The following is a 22,904-nucleotide window of genomic DNA, read 5'->3' on the forward strand; positions in this document are numbered from 1 at the left end:
TTCAATTTTATATTACAAGTTTTCTGTTTATTTTTATTAGATCTTTTCATGATAAAGATTACTTTTCCAAGAAAACATATTTTACGGGTCACACCTCTATATTTTACATCCATATATTCACATCTATATAGATGGCGTAAACTTGCAAACCAGGATTATAAATTATCCTGTCAGACATCTGACGGCATATAAACCGTTGAGAGTAAACATGCGGTCAAATGTCACCCATTCGTAACCTACATCTGGTACAGTCAAAGCACCAAATTGGGTTTTCATCGCAGGATCAGTTCATTCAACACTGGTGAATCCATTCAATTTTGATCAAAACCCTATTGAGTATTGATATTTCATCGAAAACATGCTTTATGTGTCCTCAAAATCTTGTTAGCACCGACGGGTCATCCTCAGGTCGGTCGAATAATATAATTAACGAATATTTACCAATGTGAAATTCGCATTCAATGCGAAAAAGGCATCCTTATCAAAAGGATTTTCGCTTTTCCGCGATGTTGGAAAATTTTAATTGGCCCTTTGATTTTTTTCATTCATATACGAGGACGAACGGTAAATTTTGTAGCGTATATGCAGTTAGAAAATAGCTTGTGCCAAACCCAACAGCTTGGTACAATTATTACGGGTGTATAAATCAAAACTTTTTCTAGTTTTACTAATATACTATAAGATCTTATGCATATTCACTTTTACGTTGCAAATTGACACGTGTCAGTGAAATCATAATTTCATTAGTAAGAATATAGATTGATTTTAATTATGATCCTTTTATGACCATTTAAGGCAGTATATTAAATAGTTTAATAATTATAACAAATGGCAAAATATATTAAAATTATATTTATTTATTATATTTAACAAGCGCTATACAATTTAGCTTCAGGTTTCACTACTTTCGCAAGATGTACAGCGGTCATAATAAAATCATTAATTGGGCCGCGATAAGGTCTCTGACAAAAATATGGCCACGTTTAGCGATAATGCGGCCCGTAAATCATATCGGCGATTGCGGGTCCGCGAATAAATTGCGCGAATAAATCACGCAATTATTCCAAGCGGGAGGGGCAAGGTTGCCAGCACCGGGACAAATTGCTGGGTTGCCAACAATGTGACTTTGTTGAAAATGAAATTTGTGTGTGGTAAAGAATTTTTTGCGGGGGTCTCTGTTACTCACTTTTGACAAGTAATTACCAAAATATATTATATGATATAAAAATAATTTACATTTGTATCAAGGTGTATTTGTAATTTATATGTAATGGTAATTTCTCAACATGTTCTGTTAAAATATTATTTGAAATTAATAATATTTTTTTAAAAACAGAATATTATTTTGTGTAAGATATGGTAACTGCATGTATGTTATAATACGTTGAAAAATATTTATTGTTTTTTAGGTGTTGTCATAATTTTGCTAGTGGCGACTAACTGTGAAACGGAAATATTTACAAAGTAAGTTTACTAAGGAACGTATTATAAAATAGTGGTTTTACAATTGTCTTTTTTAAGAACTGAATCGATGTTATACAATAAATTTTCGCGCCATTTTTTTTAATTAAAAAATTTAAACTATAAAAATATGGTTTAAAAATAGCCGGTTATAATTAAAGCATAGTATATAGATATACGTATTTTTTTCTTTTGCCACCTTTTTAGTGATTAAAAAGGCATGTAAGTATTTTAATAAATTTAAATATTAAATTAAGAATAAAATTAACTTACAAGCGACTCTAAAAAATATTTTTTAAACTTCATGATTCATGTATTTAAATACTTTTTCTTTAAAATATAAAAATACATTTGTTGGAATTTTTTTTTCGAGTATTACCTAATTTTTTAAGTACCACTTTAAAAAAAATTATTTTGACTACTATTTCGTAAATTGGTTTAATCCAGCCAAACAGTCACCTAAAAGCGCCTAGTGTTATATTTGACTTTTGCGACAATTTGAAAACAATACGATGCAGCATCCCAGAACGAATCAAACTATATCTATATATTTATATATATTATAAAACCAATACATTACACAAATTCTAAAAAAAATATTGATTTATTATCCTCTGTAACATAAACTACTACCACTTTAATTTACGAACACGTGTGCCAAGTAACGATATTTTATTTATAGTTCTTAAGCTATTTTATGCGTATTGTTGTTGTAGTTTTTTTTAACTAATGAGAATAAAAAAATTATATCTCGACATTTCTTAAAATGAATTATTGCTTTTTTATGGTTTTTATTTTCTTGCAAGAGCAATTGGGAAAAATAGTTTGTGAAACAGTAACTTTTATTTATTTATTAAAATTAAATTATAAATAAACTCATCAATTGCTAAAATGCAAACACTGCATTTTATTCCTAAATAATATATAATCAATTTAAAGTTTTTTTAAGAATAAATTATTTATTTGTTTATAAGAAATACATACATATACCAAATAAATATATTATTTAATTTTATTTAAAATAAGTACTTAAATTTTCTTTTTGTAGGAAATTATTTTTATAAAATTAGTTGCTCTATCTGTTATTACTATTTTTTACGTAGCTTATTTTAAATATAAACACATTTGTACAGAAAATATTACTACTTAATAATGCAGCACATCTTTCTCTCAACTAAAAATTAAATTAATGTAAACTTACAAAATGAAAATTTTTGTATTTACACATTTTATCCAAATTAATAATTATTAATATATAATACAAACAATCAGTTTAATATTCCATCCTTTAATACTTTTTTTATAGTATATATTTTTTAACACTAAAAAAGTTATTATTTGAAATATTGTATACACAAATACCTTAATTTAAAATGATATAAAATTTAATAGATGGTAACAAAAAATATTGCTAATAAATAAATAGACATCTATGTTTCAGTTATATAACTATTTATATAGTGTTAATTTATTAAATTTTTTCAATGGAATATAATTAAAAATTATTATAAACAGAAAAATATGTTGCATACAAATAATTATATTGCTAAGATTTGAACCCGCGACTTCATTAAGCATAATATCGTTTCAGATTAATTAGATTTATAAGCAAGTTGTTCGATTAAAATATTTTTTATAATAAAAAAAAATTTGTCAGAAGTGGGATTTGAACCCACGCCCTCAGATGAGGACCAGAACAGCTCAGTCCGATTGAATCGGATAAGGTATGCCTTGAGTCTGGCGCCTTAGACCGCTCGGCCATCCTGACTTCTGACGTGCCATAGTAAATAACGCGTCAGATTTAAAATCTGATGTATAGTTTTAATTAAATTAATTAATTATACATTTACTGAACTATTGCAAAGTAAATAAAATAATTCGTATTGTATTTTAATATTTTGTCTAGTTTTTATTTAATATTTTTCTCCACGTTTTCTAATTATACTAAAAAAATTGAATTTAAATAAAGTCAAGTTAAGAATAGTTAGTTTTTTAAACACTTTGAGTGAATTAGCTTTCGTTGAATATACGAGCTTTTAATTAGTTATTCACTTTTGTATGCTAATCATTCGCTCGAAGTGAAGCGCAAAAGCTGAAACACCTTTAGTTTATACTTTATATTTTATAAACTTGTACGTGCACATAAATTTACTAAGTTATATTATGTTACTTATTGTACAGCGTTGTTTTAAATAATCATATCTATTGTGTACCAGGGGCGGTGACTCAAAAGTCTAATGAGTTTATTGGTAAACGGATTAGAGATTTTCGGTTGCTTTCATATTATTTATTGCATTGTAATTATTTATTTATATTTTTTCATGCATGGATTAAAAGCTTGAACATAAAAGCATTATTAATTTTCTAAAAATCAGGGCATAATAAAACAATTCACATTAACAAAATATATGATAAATATTAGATTTATATTAAAAGTACATAATATATTTATATTTGTTGATTGCTCTCGCTGTGTATTAATTTAGCCGTGATTTTCTTTTATACATACGTAACAAAACAGTGATAATAATATTTTCAACATATAAATTATTGAACTTTATGTATATTTTTTATGCTAACTTAAAAGTTTTTAGATATTTACCATATAAATGTAAAATTTGTTTACATAAAAATGAAATATTCTGAAGTATTTAAACCATAGTATTTAAAACAATGCACTTCTGGTTATATCTTTTGATATTAATAACTTCGAAAGCAGTTTCAAAGTATTATAAAATGTCCTTTTGGGTACTAATTATTTCTAAGCGATTTTTAACAATTTTTTACCTAACACTATTGCTCATCAGTTTTTTGTTTATATATTTTCTAAAATCTATTTAGCAGTAACCTATGTTTTTATATGTTTATCATACTCAAATCTAAGATCTCGTGTATCTAAAAATATTTTTTTATATTCATAAAACACCGATTTTTTAAATATATTCTTATAAGTAGATATACTTAATCTTACTTGTATATGTTAGTAAATTCCTAAAGAATTGCTGATAAATTTACTTTATGTATTTTATAGAACTTTAAAAACATTAAGAAAAAATTATTTTGATACAATTTATTTATGTAGTATAGTAGCAATAATTTACTAGAATATGTTTCAGATAAACTCTCATTACTCATAAGTTTTAAAATAATCATTGTAGTATTTTCATTATAATAAATCATTTCAATTTGTTTCTGATAGACCGATAGTCTAATATTTATAATAAAAAAATCCAAGGTGAGCCAATTTTATCCGGGGAATTTGTACTTTGATTTATTTTCTTGTTCGCATTGCGCACATATTGTCAATTTACCGAGACGCAAAGGTGGCTATATACCTTTGACGCGTTGCCAGGTGGTGCAGGCAAACGTTTTCATACGCTCGCATGGCAACACTTCGCCCTGCTCGGGTTTGATCCCGCGTAAAATTGAAGAAAAAATAAAAACAAAGGAGAATTCAGCTCGAAGGCAAATTCTTATCCGGAAAAGGCAAATAGAAAAACGCTATTAGCGGAGTTTCTTCGAGGAATTTTCACGGCCGCTGCGTAAAGGCCCAAAATTAACGGGAATTTGCATATTTCCGCGATCTCGACGATAACGAACCGGCTGAAAAAATGATACTTAAACGCTAAACAATAAAAGTCGAGCTTTGGAAAATTGCTTTTGAACGCAGCGAAAGCTCTCTCTTCCTCGCTTTGTGAGTCGTTCGCTTTTTGATATATAATACAACAAGGAGAACAACAGAAATGTGTTTAATATACATACAGGCTATGGCTATGCGAATTGTGAGAGAAAGAAAAAATATATTATTATTTTTCATGTCAAAGAAAATGTTGTACAACCATTGTAAATATGTAAAAAAAAAGATTATGCAAAACATTAAACTCTGTAGTGTATCTACCTCGGTAGTACCTTGACTAATTATGTTGTAATTTAAATTTGTTAAATTATGATTAGCGTATTTTAATTTGCTTTTTTATGTCATTATACATAAAATATAAAAACGCATGTCTTTGTGTTGGTGTTGCTAATTGTACAAATGAAAATGTTGTGCTTTTATAAGAAAATATCATACAGCGGTAAGCAAACGTAGTCAATAGATAATTTTTGTTAAAAATAAAAACCATAACAAATGCTCGCTTTGGTCAAAAACTTAAATAACCGTTTGTCACCAGTATACAATGTATTGTAAGATTCGAAACCCGAGTTTACCATAATGTGATTTTTATTCATTAACGTAAAAAAATGAAAAGCCACTACCATATATTTGTTTTTAGACAAAATAAATACGGTTTACCAAAGCTAATATTTAAGAAGTAAAAGCTAAATAGTCTAAATTAGCATAGTTTATATTTGTCTTCACTATTAGAAAAGAACCTACACAATATACTGGCACTCACTTACTCATTTTAAAAGGCAGCAATATCAGTTATTCAAAGACTTTTACTTAAGACTGCTGCACTACTTCGAATCCCCTGGATTCGCATTCAACAACGCCGTCCGATACTACATATGTCTATTGGTAAACATATTGTGCAATAAAATATTAACTAGATAAATAAAACACTACTGGGACCCTCAACTAAAATTTATTGCGCTATTTATCTGCTAGAAAAAAAAACCAATTGCATTTTTTTCCTCTTAATATAGCCAGTTATTAACAGTCTGAAAAATATATTTTTAATTTTTACAAGTGTTATAAATGTATCCGGACATATTCTAAACTTTTACTATTTATTAAAATTTTGCCTGAATTAACGATTTATTACATTTTAGTATTTAAAAAAAATATTCAGAATAATATTTTTTTAGTAGGATCAGCCAAATGCATTGATGTTATTAATTTTGAGATTTAATAACACTTAGTACTTTGCCAAAATACTTGTTATAGTTATAGAAATTTGATGTGATATTATTTTTGTTTAATTCTTAGTAACTATTATAATACCATGCTAATATAAATCAATATTATTTTATCATTAATATAATATTTTCATATATTAAGTCTACTCTTTATCCTTTGTTCTTGATAAAATAATTCTTGATATAATAATAATAAAAGGCATTCCATGTTAGAAAAATGAAGAAAATTTTATAGATATAAGAAATTCTTTAAATATCTATCATAGGTTTGCCGTTCTCAAGAATTTTAATACACTAAAATAAATATTTTTCGTAAACATTTCTACATAATTATTAATTTAAAAAAAAGTTTCTGGTAATTAATACTACCTTAATGCACTTCTTTATTTTAACAATTAAAATATAGTGAATAAGTAATTTTAATTGTATAGTATAAATAAAAAGCTAAGAAAGCAAATTCCTTCAATATATCTTAAGACATTTGCCATATTAATAATTCATTACACTAAGTGGTTCATTAGTCATTCAAATGTTAGGGTTTTACACTATTGACATATCAATGGGTCTTACATTAAATTAATTTTTAATGCCTACTTGAACAGAATATTACACAGAATTATTTATTTATAGTTGTATCTACGTTACAAATTATTTTATTAAAAATCAATATATGTTTTGATTTGATTTAAAATAAGAATCCCCAAAAAATAAAATAGTAAGCTAAATAAAACAGCATAGCAGAAAAACAGTTTATCCAAACTTTTGCTGCTTTAACTATTTTTAATATGTGTTTTTTATAATTATTAAAATATTAATAACATTAATAAAAATATTTCACTCCTTTGATAGTCCTAATTTTAATAAATAAATAATATTTTTAAATTAATTTTAAAATCAAAGCTTATCCATATTAACAGAAATGGGTATCGCCAACATTTATCACGTCCTTTGCGGCTCTTGGCTTGCGACCCTAACCTTTTGCCCATCGAAAGTTGCTGCCTCATTTCAGTGTAAAGTTTTGAAGTTGGCAAACATATATGTCTGATAAACGATATGTTCTCTAGTACTGATATATGCGCAAAATAAAGCACACGCGTTCGTTAATGAAATCCCTAAACAAGATCGATCGCCCTCAAAGGGTTGGAAGATAACGAGAAATTCCCTCATAACGACGACGACAAGTGTTAATTTCTCCAGTCGTACCATAAATATTAAATTAATACAAAGTAAGACGGATGCTAACCAAAAAAGGGCTAGTTCTGACTTAAGATGCAGTTTACTCCGGTTTAATGCGCGAATTCAAAGTAACGCTTTTTAATATGTGTTTTATATTATTTAATGGCTAATAATGTAACGCAAAATACAAAGCGCCGGAGGCGAGATTAAAAATTACCCTGGATGTGGTTTACAGCTCAATTTCAGCTATGGTAAATCTGCAACTTTATTATTATTTTATGTAGAGTAAATATGAATTTTGTATACTGATACATCGACATGGACTTATTAACGTGATCAAATTTAACTTTTGTAAAAAACATAGTGGGGGGGGGGGGCTAACAAGTTGCACGTATTCATTTTAATACTTTTATAGTTTACCCAGAATAGGACATTTGTCCCGTTAGCACCGGAAAAAGCAGCATTTTGTGTTAAAAAATTCGGGATAAACAATGCATCCAGTCTGCGTAAAAACCATTATTGTTTTTTCAGATTTTTAATCTTTAACAAACTTACTATATGCTTATGATTTTGTTTTTGTTTGATATCAAATTTGCTGTTACAATTTTTTTTCTAAGCCTATATTAAGATGCTTTACATCATTGACATATATTTTGCTAGAATATATAAAACGTGCAGATTTGCAGCTATTATTTTAAATTAGTTGTTAGTTGAAAAGAAAAATCATAGCTGCCTCTCTGAGTTGGGCGGCAAGATATAATTTACTTTCCGACCGACTACTTGTGAAGAAATCTAGTTCGTAAATGAGGAACTAAATAGCAAATTCATAATTAATTTTGAATGTTTACATACACTACTCCCAAATTAAATTATCTAATAATAAATCGGTGACTTTTTATACGTCAGTGTAACTCAATCGGTGGTCCTTAATAGTATTTAAATTATATTATTAATCTTATTATATAAAGTTAAGTTTAATATATACTAAAATACATTTTAAAATTGACTTTAATTTTTTAAATAAAAAATGATATAAATATCGATATTCGAGTGATGAATTAAAAAAAATACCATAACAATACTATGATATATTAATTTGTGTTAAAAGAATATAACCAAGAAATAGAGTATATGTGACTTAAACCTGAAAGTGAAATTTATAGGTTTTCCTAGATTTACGGATGATTTTAATGAATCGAGATCGTGCTTAGTCACATATATTAATCGTAATCTGTTATTCTTTATGATTGATAAAATATATATCGCTAATTTATAGACTTTAATTTTAGTCTAGTAAAGTTAAAAATAGTTAATGTCTTATATTTTCAAATGGAAGACTTACAATTAATTAAATTAATATACAAATATATTATTTATCCTTAATCCTTAAGATTTCTTCAGAATTGTTTACTTTAACGTACATAAATTCTGAATGAATACATACAAAAAAAAAATAAACGCAAATATCTAAAATTGAAAAAATGGCATTACTATAATAAATACAAAAAGGTTGTAAGTATGACTTTTAAATAATAAACGAATCTTTAAGAGTATATATTCCACGTATTTTTAGAGCTAAAGCACTTTTCTAAAATGAATTATGCAATAAAAGACACAAAGAAAATTTATAAGATATTTGTTTCTATAGAAATATGTAGTTTGTAAGTTTATATTAGGATCACTTGGATATGATTTTATGTGACTTGTAATTTTCTTTATGTACTTTTGCATTTGCTCTGAAGGTATATATTTGTATTTATGAGATAAATACAATATATTTATTCGCCGAATGCTTACAAATTATATATGTATATGAAACCGTCAAATTTTAAGGCAAGGCACAATTACTTAATGAAAAAATCTGCATTAGCGTTTTCTAGATTGTTCAAATTAAATTTAGCAAACGTAGTATACTGTTATCTTAATTATAAATTTTAATATTCTTTCATAGCTTGGTAAAAATTTAAAAAAACTATAATAAAATATTAATTTCAGAGTTTTACAACTATGCCAAGTATAATATCAGCTTATTTGGTGAAATTATTTTGTAATTTGTGCTAAGAGAATTCGCTGGAATTTTACTAAGCGGACATTATTACACGTTGTTGAATATAAATGAATACTAAGAAATGTTGTTATTATTATTTTCGAGAAACTACAGACAACCTCATAAATTTACAACATAAAAATATAATAAGGTTTATTTCACAATTTATTGCTATAAATATTTACAAGACTTTTAGGAAATATAATTCTGGCGTATTTCGATTAAAAATATTTTACATATTTTGTGAATGTATTGTTAGAAAGAAGTTGAAAAAAATAATTACTCAGGAATATCATTACCGATTCATTATTCTATTATTACATTAGCTTTCAATACAAAGCGAATTTTCAAGAGAATACATTTAAGAATTGGATATATAATTGACAAAAATTATTTAATATATTTTGAAATTTGCAGATTTTTCCCACAAACTATATTATAACACAAAAAATAAAAGTAAATCTTCAAATTTAATAATGTTTTAATCTAGAGTAATTCTATTTAAATACAAACAGGCAAATAATTAATTCACAATTATCACTTTTTTAATTAAAAGCTTCGTCCCATAATAAACAGTATCGTTTTACCCCCCTATAGTATCCAATTGCCAAAGCGTCTGATAAATATAATTCACCCAAACACATTTCAGCCCCTCGCACTTTTGACCGCGTAATAAAATTAGTAAGTCTAATTCGCAAGGAGGCTTAGAAATAATTCGGTTAACTCATACTTTCCAGGGTTCAACTCGGAGTAACTGAGTTTGAAACGCGCGCGAATTATCGCTCACTATTTGCAAATTTCTTCTGGTCCATCTGACTCTTGAAGAAAGGAAGTCAAAGCTGATGAAGATTTGAAGTGATAAAATCACACCTGTATCTTTTAAAATAATGGATTTTAAGGGTTTAGGAAGGGCTATATAATATGTAAGAAAGGCATAGAATTATTCTATAATATGATAAGTGAGTGTTTCTTTTTAACTATAAATTGTTATTCCCGAGTTATATTTTAACATACTGAAAAAAATGTTTATAATTAATTAGTTCTAAGGCTCTTAACTAAACTACTAGAACGTTATACCTTTAGACTAAAAAAATCTTCAGGAAAAGTTATGAAATTAAGTAAGAATATCCCTATTTTATACAAATATTTTCAGTATAGGGTCTAAAAAATACAAATTAAACCTGTTATTTTTTGACAGAATGTAATTTGCTGAGTTAAATAGATCAGAGTTAATATTTATGATAACTAAGAAGTTGAAAAAAGTTTAAATTAATATCACCAACAATTAAGCTCAAATCTTCTGAGTGACTGGAAATAGATAATAATTTAAATCAAATATATCTAACTACTAATTTTGGATAACGATACTCTATTATATATAATAATAAAAATTAAATATAAAACTAGTAAAACTTTATTAGTTAAAATAACAATAGTTGGATTGTTTATTATTTTTCAATATATTTTTTTCTTACTGAAGGTAATGAAATCCGATTATATATTATATTATAAAATATTAGGCGTAGGGCTTTTGCTCCGAATCCGGAAAACTTGCATTATGTCGGCACACAAAAGAGTTTTTAGTATAATTGACTGCCTGTATAGGGGTAGCAAAAAATATACGAGTAGGAGAGAAAAAAATGTTGGTTGATGTATTAAAATGTGGACTCGAGCACGCGTCTCATACAACATAAAACGTGTAATTAGTTTTTAAGAAAAAGCAGGGAATTATATTAAAAATTGAATCATATGTTGATACCTAAGTATAGGGTACTAACATACAACATTTTTAAGTAAGGCTTATAAGCTAATATAATCATATTAAAAGCATTTTACATTTAATTTAAAAAAAAAATTAACTTTGATTTTTATGAAAAAAATATTTAATACTGTTTTAATGCTGTATAAAATATTAATGTGAATTGTTTACAATTATTTTATATTTTTCTGACATTCACAAGTTTAAAACTGTTTTGTACATTCACAAGTTTAAAACATAATTATATCTAAAGTTCTTAATTATTACAAACATATTTTTCTAGTCAATTAAGATTTTCAAAAAAAATAATAGGGTTATATTGCATATCTTAAGCCAGATAAAAACATTTTATTTGAGCTAAAAATAGAATACGAATATTTTATTTAATCACAGTTAAATTATCCGTATTCTATTTTTTTTTAATAATATTATATTATTTTTCATTTAAATTTAAATGTATCTTTTTATTAGATTTATTTTAACAGATTTAATATTGTTGTCGTGATATTCATTAAATAAGAAATAGGCAAAATGAATCAAAATTTAACACGAAATATACACGAAAGCTCTACCATAATATCTTTTTTCAAGAAAATATGCGGAAAGGTAAAAATTTTTGCTAAAGAAAAAAATACTAATGGAAAATAGTAAAATATATTTTTAACAAAATCACGTGAATAATAATATAAACATATGCGTAAAAAAATATATTTTTTTAATAATAATCAATCCCATTTATAGTCAAAACATATAAATATATTATATATAATAATAACAACCAAAACTGTAGGTGTACCCAAAAAATAAATAAGTGCACAATAATATTATTTTATAACCTTATATAAAAATAAAAACCTTATCACTACAATTAGGACAATATCATGAATAAACGACCCAATTTGATTTTTTTTATTAGCTCTAATTATTCGTATGATTATATAAAGGCTAAATTTAATATAAGTTAATCTGAGATAATAGTTTTAACTATACCCTAAATTTGTATTAAAATTACAATTTATAATTATATTATATTATAATATTCTTATATTTCAAACGCAAACGTTTGTACTGAATTAAATCATAAAATACTTTTTTCTGTGATGTAATAAAAAAATACAGTGGGTTATTTATTTTGTAATGTATTAATAAAAAGCTTTATTAAAAAATATTGCTTTTAATGATCAATAAAATGGCGTAATCTTAAAATTTGAGCTGTAAAAAAAGCTAACTTATTTAATTAAATATATTTACGTAATACAGCATAAAAGTATAATTAATTAATAATTTTTGAATGCATTATATTCCAATTTTTTTACATATAAAATTATATTATTCAATTAAATAAGATAAAAAAAAACCTTATATTATGCATTTATATTTATAATAATTACCATATGTCAAGCAGAAAAAATATTCACTACATAAAAACTAGGGAAAATAAAATATTAAAATAAGCCGTTTCTTTAAATTTTATATAAAAACTTTCGCGAAAAATCATAATGTATAATACTTTTAATTGTTATTGAAAAAGTAAAAAATATACATTTTAATGAATTTTACTGCAAGGGCAGAGTTAATTTTACGTTAATGCAATATTTTAATTTATATTGTATAGCATAAAACTTGTGGCAATATACTGATTTTTTAATATATACCTACTTCTATTTCACACTTTTTTTTAAAACTTTTAATTGAATATTAGAGACATATATGTGTGTTTATTGAAAAAAAATAAAAATATGAATTTAGTGAAAACTTATAATAAAAATATAATATTATGTACAAAAGTTTGCTAATAATTTTTATAGTTATGATTAGTAACTAAAATAAGTATATCCTAAACTTATCAATGTAAATATATATCTATATACTTTTTAAATTGCATAATTTTATATTGGTAATATTTTTATATATAAGTTGCTGAAATATAAATTCTTGCAGACTAAAAATAAATTGTATACTATATTTTACCTATTACATGTTCTTAATTTTCTAAAATAAATCAGAGCTTATTTTTAAAATGCTGTAACTTTTAAGAAAACGTTAGTAAGAGAAATAATTTAAACTGAAATATATATTGGGAAAACTTATTGTAGCAACCTCCTTCTTATTTAATACATAAATAATGGCAATACTGTGTAAATCTAAGCCATCTTGAAAAATCTAGTTGATTTTTAATGTATTTTAAAATTCAACTTTAAAAAACACGCACGTAATCTCATCGCGCGCAGATTTACTTTACCTTAGAAAAGAAAGCTTTTAAAAAGCTTCGACGCGTAGCGAGCTTTTAATGAAGCGGATCATACACGTTACATTGTTGTTACGGGTGGATTTACTTCGCCGTGATTAAATAACACTAACGCTTGAAAGCTTACGGCTAATTATATATTAATTGCGCGTTTTCGTCGTGTCCTCTAATCCGAAAGCAACGAAAGAGGATTACCTAACTCCCTAGAAACAGACCTTTCTCCCATTAATCGCTATCTTATGTATGTACAATATCAGTACAATATTTACATAAAAATTTTGATAGTTTTTAAGCTGCAAATACAATATATAATTGTATCGTACTGTCTTATTTATATTAAAGGCAAATGTATTTGTAATATTAAATATTATTATATATGAAGCAATTTTTTAATCAGGTAAAATTAGTTTAATTAATGTTTTCTCGTAGACTAATCAAGATTCAGTCGTCTTTTAAGATATGGTTTTACTTTGGACTGGGTTAACGTGAAATGGGAAGCGGCTGCTCGATTGATGCTTGGCATAGCTCTGCTTATGAAAATTTAGTTGAACACTTATGTGATCATTTGTGAATATATAGTTTATGCTTCAGATGAAAAAATATATGAAAGTCCATATCGAGTAGAAGTAAATTATATGCATAAGGTATGAGCTATACTATATATATACGCCTATAGAAATATAGGAGGTTCTAATGTTTGGTCTACTCTTAATGCGTTAACGAATTGCGATGATAAAGGAATTTAACTAATTATTCTGATAAAAATTGTTTGCAAAACCGTTATAGATCGAAAAGATCGATATTTGGCAGCAATACACGAGTAGTCAGAATTTGTCAACACTTCTTCTGTGTAAAGACATTGAACGATCGTTTTTAGAAATACTAATTTTTTATAAGAGCTTAAAAAGAGATTAAAAAATCTACTTGGGATAATCAACATTTTAGTTTATTGCGCTTTTGACGCGTATTTGAGACAAATTCTTTCTCATAATAAATTTTTATTTGCGGTTTTTTCTATTCATTTCGATTGTTTAATGTTTTTTATATTACTTTACCGACTTCTAGAAAATAATTGAAATTGTATGAAAACTATTATTTTTGGTCTGGTTTTTAATTCTAACAATATAAAACGTATTTTTTTAATTTCGTAAAACAATCCTACTTCTGAAAATAGTTTTTTCACATGCAACGAATATTATTTTTATGTTTTAATAAAACACTTTAATCGTAATTTTTTCGATTAGGATTTTACAGGAATATTCCAAAAAATATTTTAAAAACATGCCATGTTATTTTTTATGGGAAGCTAATGCTTCGTTTAATAAAAATTCTATAAAAAATGAACTTTTTTGCCTTTTTATTCAACCAAGACTTTTGCATTTACCACCGCCACCCGATACTGACACCTAAATCATATTGACACGAAAAATAACTTGTGGAACAAATATATTTATCTAACTTCGTCTAACTGACAAAATAACCTTTTGAGTCAAGTTGAATTTAAAATGTTAATAAAAACATTATATACACATTTTAGTTCATGGAAAAGTAATAAATAATTTTTAATTAACAGTAGCGATTTATATTTATAAGTTATTGTATTATTTAAAAAAATACTTACACTGACTATTTTCTATTATTATAATTAAAGTAATTGCATCAAAAACAATTTAAGAAACAGAAACAATAATGAATAAAATATGATAATATCATAAAATTTCAGAAACCTTATAAACATCCCATATGTGTTTTTCGAAGCTACTGAGGAACGTTGTTATTGGATAAAGTGGGTTGAAATAATAATTGATCTTTTAAATCCTATTCTTGGAAGGATTGTTTTACCAAGAAGTGCTGTTCGATAATTAACTATAAAAGGCAACGCGAAATTAATGTTGCTCACTTTTTGATAATAGATTTACATTTATGTTGAGTTAATTAAATTAATAATTTGCCTAAGATTAAATGTTTTTTTATAAGAAAATTAATAAACACTTACTTTTTGGTGAACTGTATAGATGACAATCTGTAATTAAAAAAAATATTTATTAGGTATTTAATAATATTTTTAACAAAATATATTTAAGACATCTCTATAAAATATTTATTATATTTGGAGAATCGTTCACCAAATCGCAAGATATGGAAAATACGAGATGAATTAAACTTAACTTCATAATGACAATTATTACAGTGGTAAGAAAAAAGTAAATTACATTTAAAATATTTGTTTGCCCAATTTTATTAATTTATTTATAAAAATATTTTTAAGACTAGTCAAATTATTTTAAAACATTGACGAAATCAATATATTTTTTTTAAACTAATGCAGTAAATAATAACTAATGTAAAATACTATTTTTTTTATATTAACAATATTTTTAAGAAGTTGTAACACTTCTACGTCTTTTAAATGAAAAGAGGATAATGCACCCTAGTTTATTAAACATCCAAAGCTCAAAGGTAAAAAACCTAAACACAAAAGTACTACCTTAATTTTATAAGAAAATATAATATTAAAGTAATTGTGACTCAAAATATAATCCATATTATTCATTTACGCAAATATTAAATGAAACAAATTCCAGCCCTTATTACAAAATTACACATTTTCACCCTGAATCATAACCCCTTTTACAATCGTAGTTAATTGCGATTTTCGTCAGGAAAATGCAGAGCATTTGCATTATTACTCGCTTTATTTGCTGAAACCCCTAATAATAAAACGAAAGAAAAGAAATACCGTCCAGCAATATAAAAAGGGGTTAGCCGGGTCTTTATTAGCGTACACTCTCATACATATACATCATAATAAAGTGGCGCTGCATATAAACGCCGAAATGGAGTTTTCATGTTTCGAAGAAGGAAGGAAACTGTACCTATATATTTTTTAGGACTTTAGATACTGTAATAAATACCTATGGGAGAATAGGTTGAGTACTAAGTCATCGCTTTTTTATTATTGCGCTCGTAAACTTGTGTTCCGCTATATTACTGCAATTATACAATAATTTGTACAAGTTTTACAGATAGTATTACTCAATAATAATGATTTTCTCTCAACTGATACACGTACAAAAAAAAATTGAAGACATGTTTAAAAAAATTGCAACAATAAATTTGGGTGAACCAAAAAAAAATTTGCTTGTGTAGAAGTAACATAAATTGTTCAATCTGATATTGATCACTTGTTGATTGCGAAATACGTTATTGTATTGAATAGAATGTTCTCCTCGTAACTTTAATAGTCCTCCATTATTTGCCTTTCACACAGGTGTTTACGTGCAAATATTTTTTCCCATCGCCATAATCCAGATTGAGTTGGGCACATAAAAGTATCCGGGCAGCGTCCATAACTTCGCAGCTTATAACCTTCCCCGGTGACCCGGATCCTGTTTGACAATGGATGGGAGATCAACGTGTCCTGACCTGTAATTTACAATATGCCATTCGGGATTAATGCCCCGGAATTAGAAACTTTGAAAATGAAACGCCACTCCCATCTCTCTCCATTTCTCTCTAATAGGCAAAGGTGTCGTATAAAAATGAACCGGCAGTGTACAATGTTTGGGTTTTTATAGTTTGCCAGTTTATGTAATGTCAAAGTTACTTTATGGCCCTGGGGGTGTAAAACGTTTTATTGAAACACGAATGTTCAGTCAGAGTTTACATCTATGTTTATTATTATCTATATAGCGCATAGATTTGCAACAATGTTATTATATAATATTCTCTAGTACACATTGACATTATAATATATATTTGATGTCATCGTAGTTTTGCCTGCATCTAGTAGAATCTAGTTGTATTTAAATATTAGGTAAAACTATAGATTTTCGACTTTTTAGCTCTACATGAGTTGACATAAAGTGGGAAGCGGCTGCTTCATTGCCGATACTCGGTGCAGCTTAGCTTGTAACCAAGTATAATAAACTTCTGTTTATCTTTAGAAGTATCTGGTAAAGAGGAGATAATGTTTTTTTATCTACTACAATGATTTTTTTACATCGAATTTAACCGCTAGCACGACCCTTATGATTAACTTTTTTACACTGACACTTTTGCATTCGACCCCGCCGCTTGATACTAACACTTAAAATATATATGTGTATGAATTAAAATTTTCGTGATACTACAACACTATGTTTATAAAATATGATACCATATAACTTTCTTAGTATCGAAAGCCAAAACTTTTTATTATTTCTAATTAGTAAAATTTATCGTACTGGAATTTCAATCCCTCTAAATATATTTTAATTTATTAAGCATCAAAGTCATATAAATTAAAAGTGTTACTACATTGTTATGGTGTGGTGAGCGTTTAATTAAAATTCTCATTATACATAATGCCAACATTATTCGTAGAATTTTTCATGCAGAAAAATTCTTGCGATTAGCGTGAATATTGTTGTTCTAATTAAAAATTAACAACCATAAATATTCTATTTTATATGTTTATGTAAAATTATATAGTAATTTTGTATGTAATGAATAATTTCAAACACATATACAACTTTCAAAGTATATTTGAAATAATAAAGCACAGTCAAGTCAAAAGCTAAACAATAAACTAGTCGCAAAGGACAAACTAACCAGACGGTCAAAACTCGATCCACGTCGAGATTTTAACCACAATGCCGGATTGATTGCCCAAAATTGGCACTAAACTCTACTACATGGGAATGTCGTCATATCAAAGTGTCTGGCCAATTTGTTATTCCAACACTTTGCCATGTAGTCCTTCGACAAACAGGTGTATTGTCATGGCATTGTCGTGTCTGACACGTTTTGCTCCTTGAAAGAGCCCAGTCGAGCGTATATTCGAGATTGCCAACACTATTGTTCGGCTTAAAATTATTTGCTCTTATCGCTTTAATCATTTAGCGGCATTGTAATGGCAAAACAAATATACTCGTTATTATTAACGTCATACATCAAATTTTCAGAGTAGTCTGTTGGAAAGAAGATAACCCCTTAAAACAATTAATTTAAATATACATAAAAATTATGAGCTTATTTTATAATAATCACTGCATTATTTCATCAATCGATAAAAACTTTTATTGCATATTATTTTATTTTCATATACAAATATATGTTATTTATTATTTTTTAATTTTAGCTCATAAATAAGATTCTCTACAATGACCGCCGTACATGTACGGCGGTCTATCTTTCAAGGTTTTGAGGTACTCTATATAGTTATATATTGACATATATAACTGAATATAATATTTAAAAAAATTTATATATAAAATAATACCAATAAATTACCAAAAAATATGTTATAATATTTTTTTTTAAATATTAAGAGCATTTTAATTGATATAAAAATCCATAAAAATCGAAGTAAGATAAATTAACAAAATTTAATATTAGAAAATTCTTAAAATATATTATTAAAACACACTAATACAATAAAATAGTAAAATAAATTAAAGCAATTATACGTTGAAAAACGCTAATTTTTTTTTAATTTACCTTAAATGCAGTATATATTTATAAATAAATGACAATAAAAATAATTATGAAAAAATACGTAAAATTAGTTCTAATGTGCTTACTAACAAATTAACATATGTGTTTAAATAAACTCACTACTCAAATGGTTAAATATTGAAGTCGTATCATTTATGTACAATACCTACTAATAATACCGTATTTTTAAACTGCGAAAAATTTAATTGTATACTTGATAGATAAATACATCATTTTCTTTTCACTGTCTAAAAAAAGTTGTTTATTTTAATATATTTATTAATTAAATTTAGCCCATATATTATTAAAATGCAAATTTTAATTAATAAAGCATTACAGCCATCATATTTTTTATTGTACCAGCAAAACTGGTTACTTTGCACCCCTATAAAACCACCCTCTATCCTTTGCTTGTATCAACACAGCCGATAAACAGCTGACGGGTTTGTTTTCGTCAACCATACACTTTTTATTCTTCTTCGTTATAAAAACCCCTAAGGGTTAGAAGATGCTACGCTATTATTTCTTGAGAATTTGTAGAAATTCTAAAAAAAGGAAAAATTCACTTTAAAGGCACTCTTGAAGCCGGCGACTCAACCTAATTACAACTCGGCTGTGCTAATTATTTAAGTGGTTACGCGAGTTGCGCTTTGAAATTTAATTCGGCGAAAGGTGGTGTCAAATTAATAAATGCTACAGAAGTAAAGGAGGGAAGAAAGCGAGGAAGAATAATAAATAATAATAAGTACTGAAATAAGTACGATATAATATTTTTTAACTACCGATACATAAAAAACATAATTTTCACTCAATTCTCTAAACTATTTTTACGTATAAATGTGGCAGATTGATTACTAACATACTTTTAGCAATAAACAAATTTTTAACGTTACGAACGTTTAGGCTATATATTACATCTGTGGCCCAAAACCTTAAAGGTAATGGCCCTATTATGTGGAAAGCAAACGGAAAACCATCGCATTAATCATTCTGGGAAAATCGCTACCATCGTAACAACTGTCGGAAAAATAAACATACTGTTTAATAAATATTGGAATATGAGATATTTAGTATACGAGGAAATTGTTTTTATTGTATATTTTTTTCGCTAAAATAATATTGTAAAAATCACTAGACCTTTTGCGATAATCTTTCTTCGACTAAAATAATAAAACTGACTGAATTAATCTGTTTTGTAATAATATATAATTTATTAAATAGGTTAGTTTTAAGCTAATCAATATAATTATGTTTTTATTTTATATGTTGTACATTTATGCTGTCTTAATTTTCTTTATTAATTAAATATTAAATATTTTCAAAATAATATTGTTTTTTTCATGAATTAAAAAATCACAAAACTATTGTAAAAATTAACTTTTTATTATATATTGAATAAAAAAATATTTTTTTATTTTATGCATTGTACTACAAAACTATGTGGCGAAAATTTGGTTTGAATCCCACCATGAAAATGATGGGGTATATTTCCTAATTAATTAGACCGAACCCTATATTTAATTAATTAGTGGGTTCTTCACTTGTAAACTAAAGTAAAAACGCTGAATGTGCACGTAAACTTCACTACCCTTAATATTTAACTATTATGTAAGCTTTACTATGCTTGTTAAAAGTATCAATCTCTGGTTTGAACTTCAAATATTATTAAATATTCAGTGAAATTGTAGCATGTAAAATAATTTATATGTACTCATTACATAGTATATTAAAAACTTTATCGCATTTCAAGTTGTTGAAAAATAAAACACTCCAATAAATTGTTAAAGTTCATGAAATAGCTCGTCCAGAGTTTGACTACAAGATTTTTATTTTTAACGATCAGCGTACGCATTTATACAGTTGTCCCGTAAATCTAACCAGTCATCAATCGGCTGCGAGAATTCCTTAAATCTCGCTGAAATATTCTAAGAAACTGTGACACTCAATATATCATTCGAACACCTGACCGACTTTTAGTCGTCAAAGTTTTTATATGGGTTTTTTTAAGACGCTTTAACTTTCGGTCGGACCGTAGACAGTAAATCAAACGAGATCGCTGTTTAAATATGATTTATTTTTGAAAGCACGGCTTTTAGCCGGTTGGATAAAAAAATGTGTACACACAGAAAACGTAAAAAAAGCTTCGCGGAGCTTTTCAAAAGCACAATCAAAAACTTTACGCCGAACGATAAAAGTATTTAGCGCCGAACGTATTACGTGTGAATAAAGAGCAAAGTGAAATTTATTGGTCGTTTTTTTAACGTCTGACGTTAATTCGTAAAGAAAATTATTATGGGGGTGAAAACATTGTGTAATCTAAAAGTTTTTGACATTTTAAATTTGATTTTTTGTGAATTATTTGAAAATAAATGTCACTTGCTATCCTAGTAATTAGATGTATATCGAAATGCATATTATATATACGTATGTATATATAAAACATATTTTACATTCGATTTTATATTAAACTTTAAAGGTAAATTAATTTTTAATTCTGTTTGTTTTTATTAATTTAGTTTAAAACATAATTATTGTAGACTCTAATAATAATAAAACATTCATAATATTTTTTAATTTAGAGTTTATCAGACAACGTAATTAAAATTAAAAAAATAAAATAATGTTAGACATAAAAACAATGTGTAAGTATATGATTACAATAAAAACTAAGCTTAATTATATTAAAATAGGTAATTTATAATAAAAAGTGTTTCTTTTAAAAAACATCTTTTCAACAAAATTTGCTTAATGTTTTTTAGCAATGAAAATTGAGTTAAAATAGTATATATAAAATATAAACCAAAAATATAAAGAACGTATTTTCTGCGTTTTTTTTTTAAATTTTAATATGACATTTAAAACAATGGTTTTAATTGTTAGATTCATATTAATTTAAAGCTAAGGTTTTTAAATGATTTTAGAGAATAAAAGGAGAAAGTAATACATTAATATTTAAGTGAGATTGAGTATCACATGGATCTAAATTACGTCCATTATTAATTGTGTTAAATATAAATAATATTGTGGATGTAGTAAAAATGGTGTTTAGTCCATATTTAGGCAGTTAATAAATAAAGGTTTATATTAGTAAAATAACTGGTTGCTTAAAAATAAATTAATAAAAAATATTAATGGTAATGAACAGTAATTGATGGATGCAAAATGTTACACTATATGTGTAGTTTTAAGTGAAGTTATATTTTTACTAGCATAAATATAGTTTCATCAAATGTTTTTAGTTAAATCATATCACTTGTAGATACTAGCAAAAATATAATAATATTAATAGGCGCTAGTAAAATTATACGCTGCATAAATTTGGCCGTTGTAAAACATTCATTTTCTGTTCAAAATCAAAACCAAACCTAAACAAATAATGAAAATATTACTAGCGAAAATATTATTTATCCTAACTAGTGAAATTATATGCTACCATATAAATGTATATGAAACGCATTTTGCGAGTTACGAAATAACCATTTTCTACTTTAGCCCAGACCTAACCTAAACTAAATACTAAAAATGTATTTTCCCTCTTATTCGAAGATTTTATCGATAATTACAATTACAAAAAAAAATCACAATGGCTTAAACTAACAATAAAATAGAAATTAGCAGAACACCCAAAATTGCACAATAGCCACACAGAATTTCTATAGCCATTAATTAGGAAAAAATCTTCTTGAACCATTTTTTTTAAAAGCTACTTAGCTCGTAAATATATACTTAGCATCAAAAAATGTAATTTTCTAATGGTCGTTCCTGGTTTCAATGTTGAACGTTAAAACCAGCTTTCACAAAAAAGGATGACTTAAAGGTAAAGCCTTACCTTTTATTCGTACAAGCTTCTTTGAACTACTATATAAAATGAGACT

The 22,904-nt window shown here is 26.1% G+C and overlaps 1 protein-coding gene and 1 non-coding gene across 8 annotated transcripts in view; both read right to left on the reverse strand.

Annotated features, from left to right (window-relative positions):
* mub (poly(rC)-binding protein mub) overlaps positions 1-22,904 on the reverse strand; it is a 259,626-nt gene that overhangs the window by 139,837 nt on the left and 96,885 nt on the right. For all 7 annotated transcript variants that reach the window (XM_088205225.1, XM_088205227.1, XM_088205224.1 and 4 more), the window contains one exon: positions 15,548-15,574. The gene's annotated coding sequence lies outside the window, so the exon portion shown is untranslated. The remainder of the gene's footprint in view (positions 1-15,547; positions 15,575-22,904) is intronic.
* TRNAL-CAA (transfer RNA leucine (anticodon CAA)) lies at positions 3,113-3,229 on the reverse strand. The gene is made up of 2 exons: positions 3,192-3,229; positions 3,113-3,158 (listed from the first exon to the last, which is right to left on the reverse strand). It is a non-coding gene; the product is annotated as a tRNA-Leu (tRNA).

The sequence above is a fragment of the Plectrocnemia conspersa genome, unplaced genomic scaffold (genome assembly GCF_051122295.1).
Source record: "Plectrocnemia conspersa isolate PC_06_02 unplaced genomic scaffold, ASM5112229v1 ptg000002l, whole genome shotgun sequence".
In the NCBI taxonomy this organism is placed as follows: domain Eukaryota; kingdom Metazoa; phylum Arthropoda; class Insecta; order Trichoptera; family Polycentropodidae; genus Plectrocnemia; species Plectrocnemia conspersa.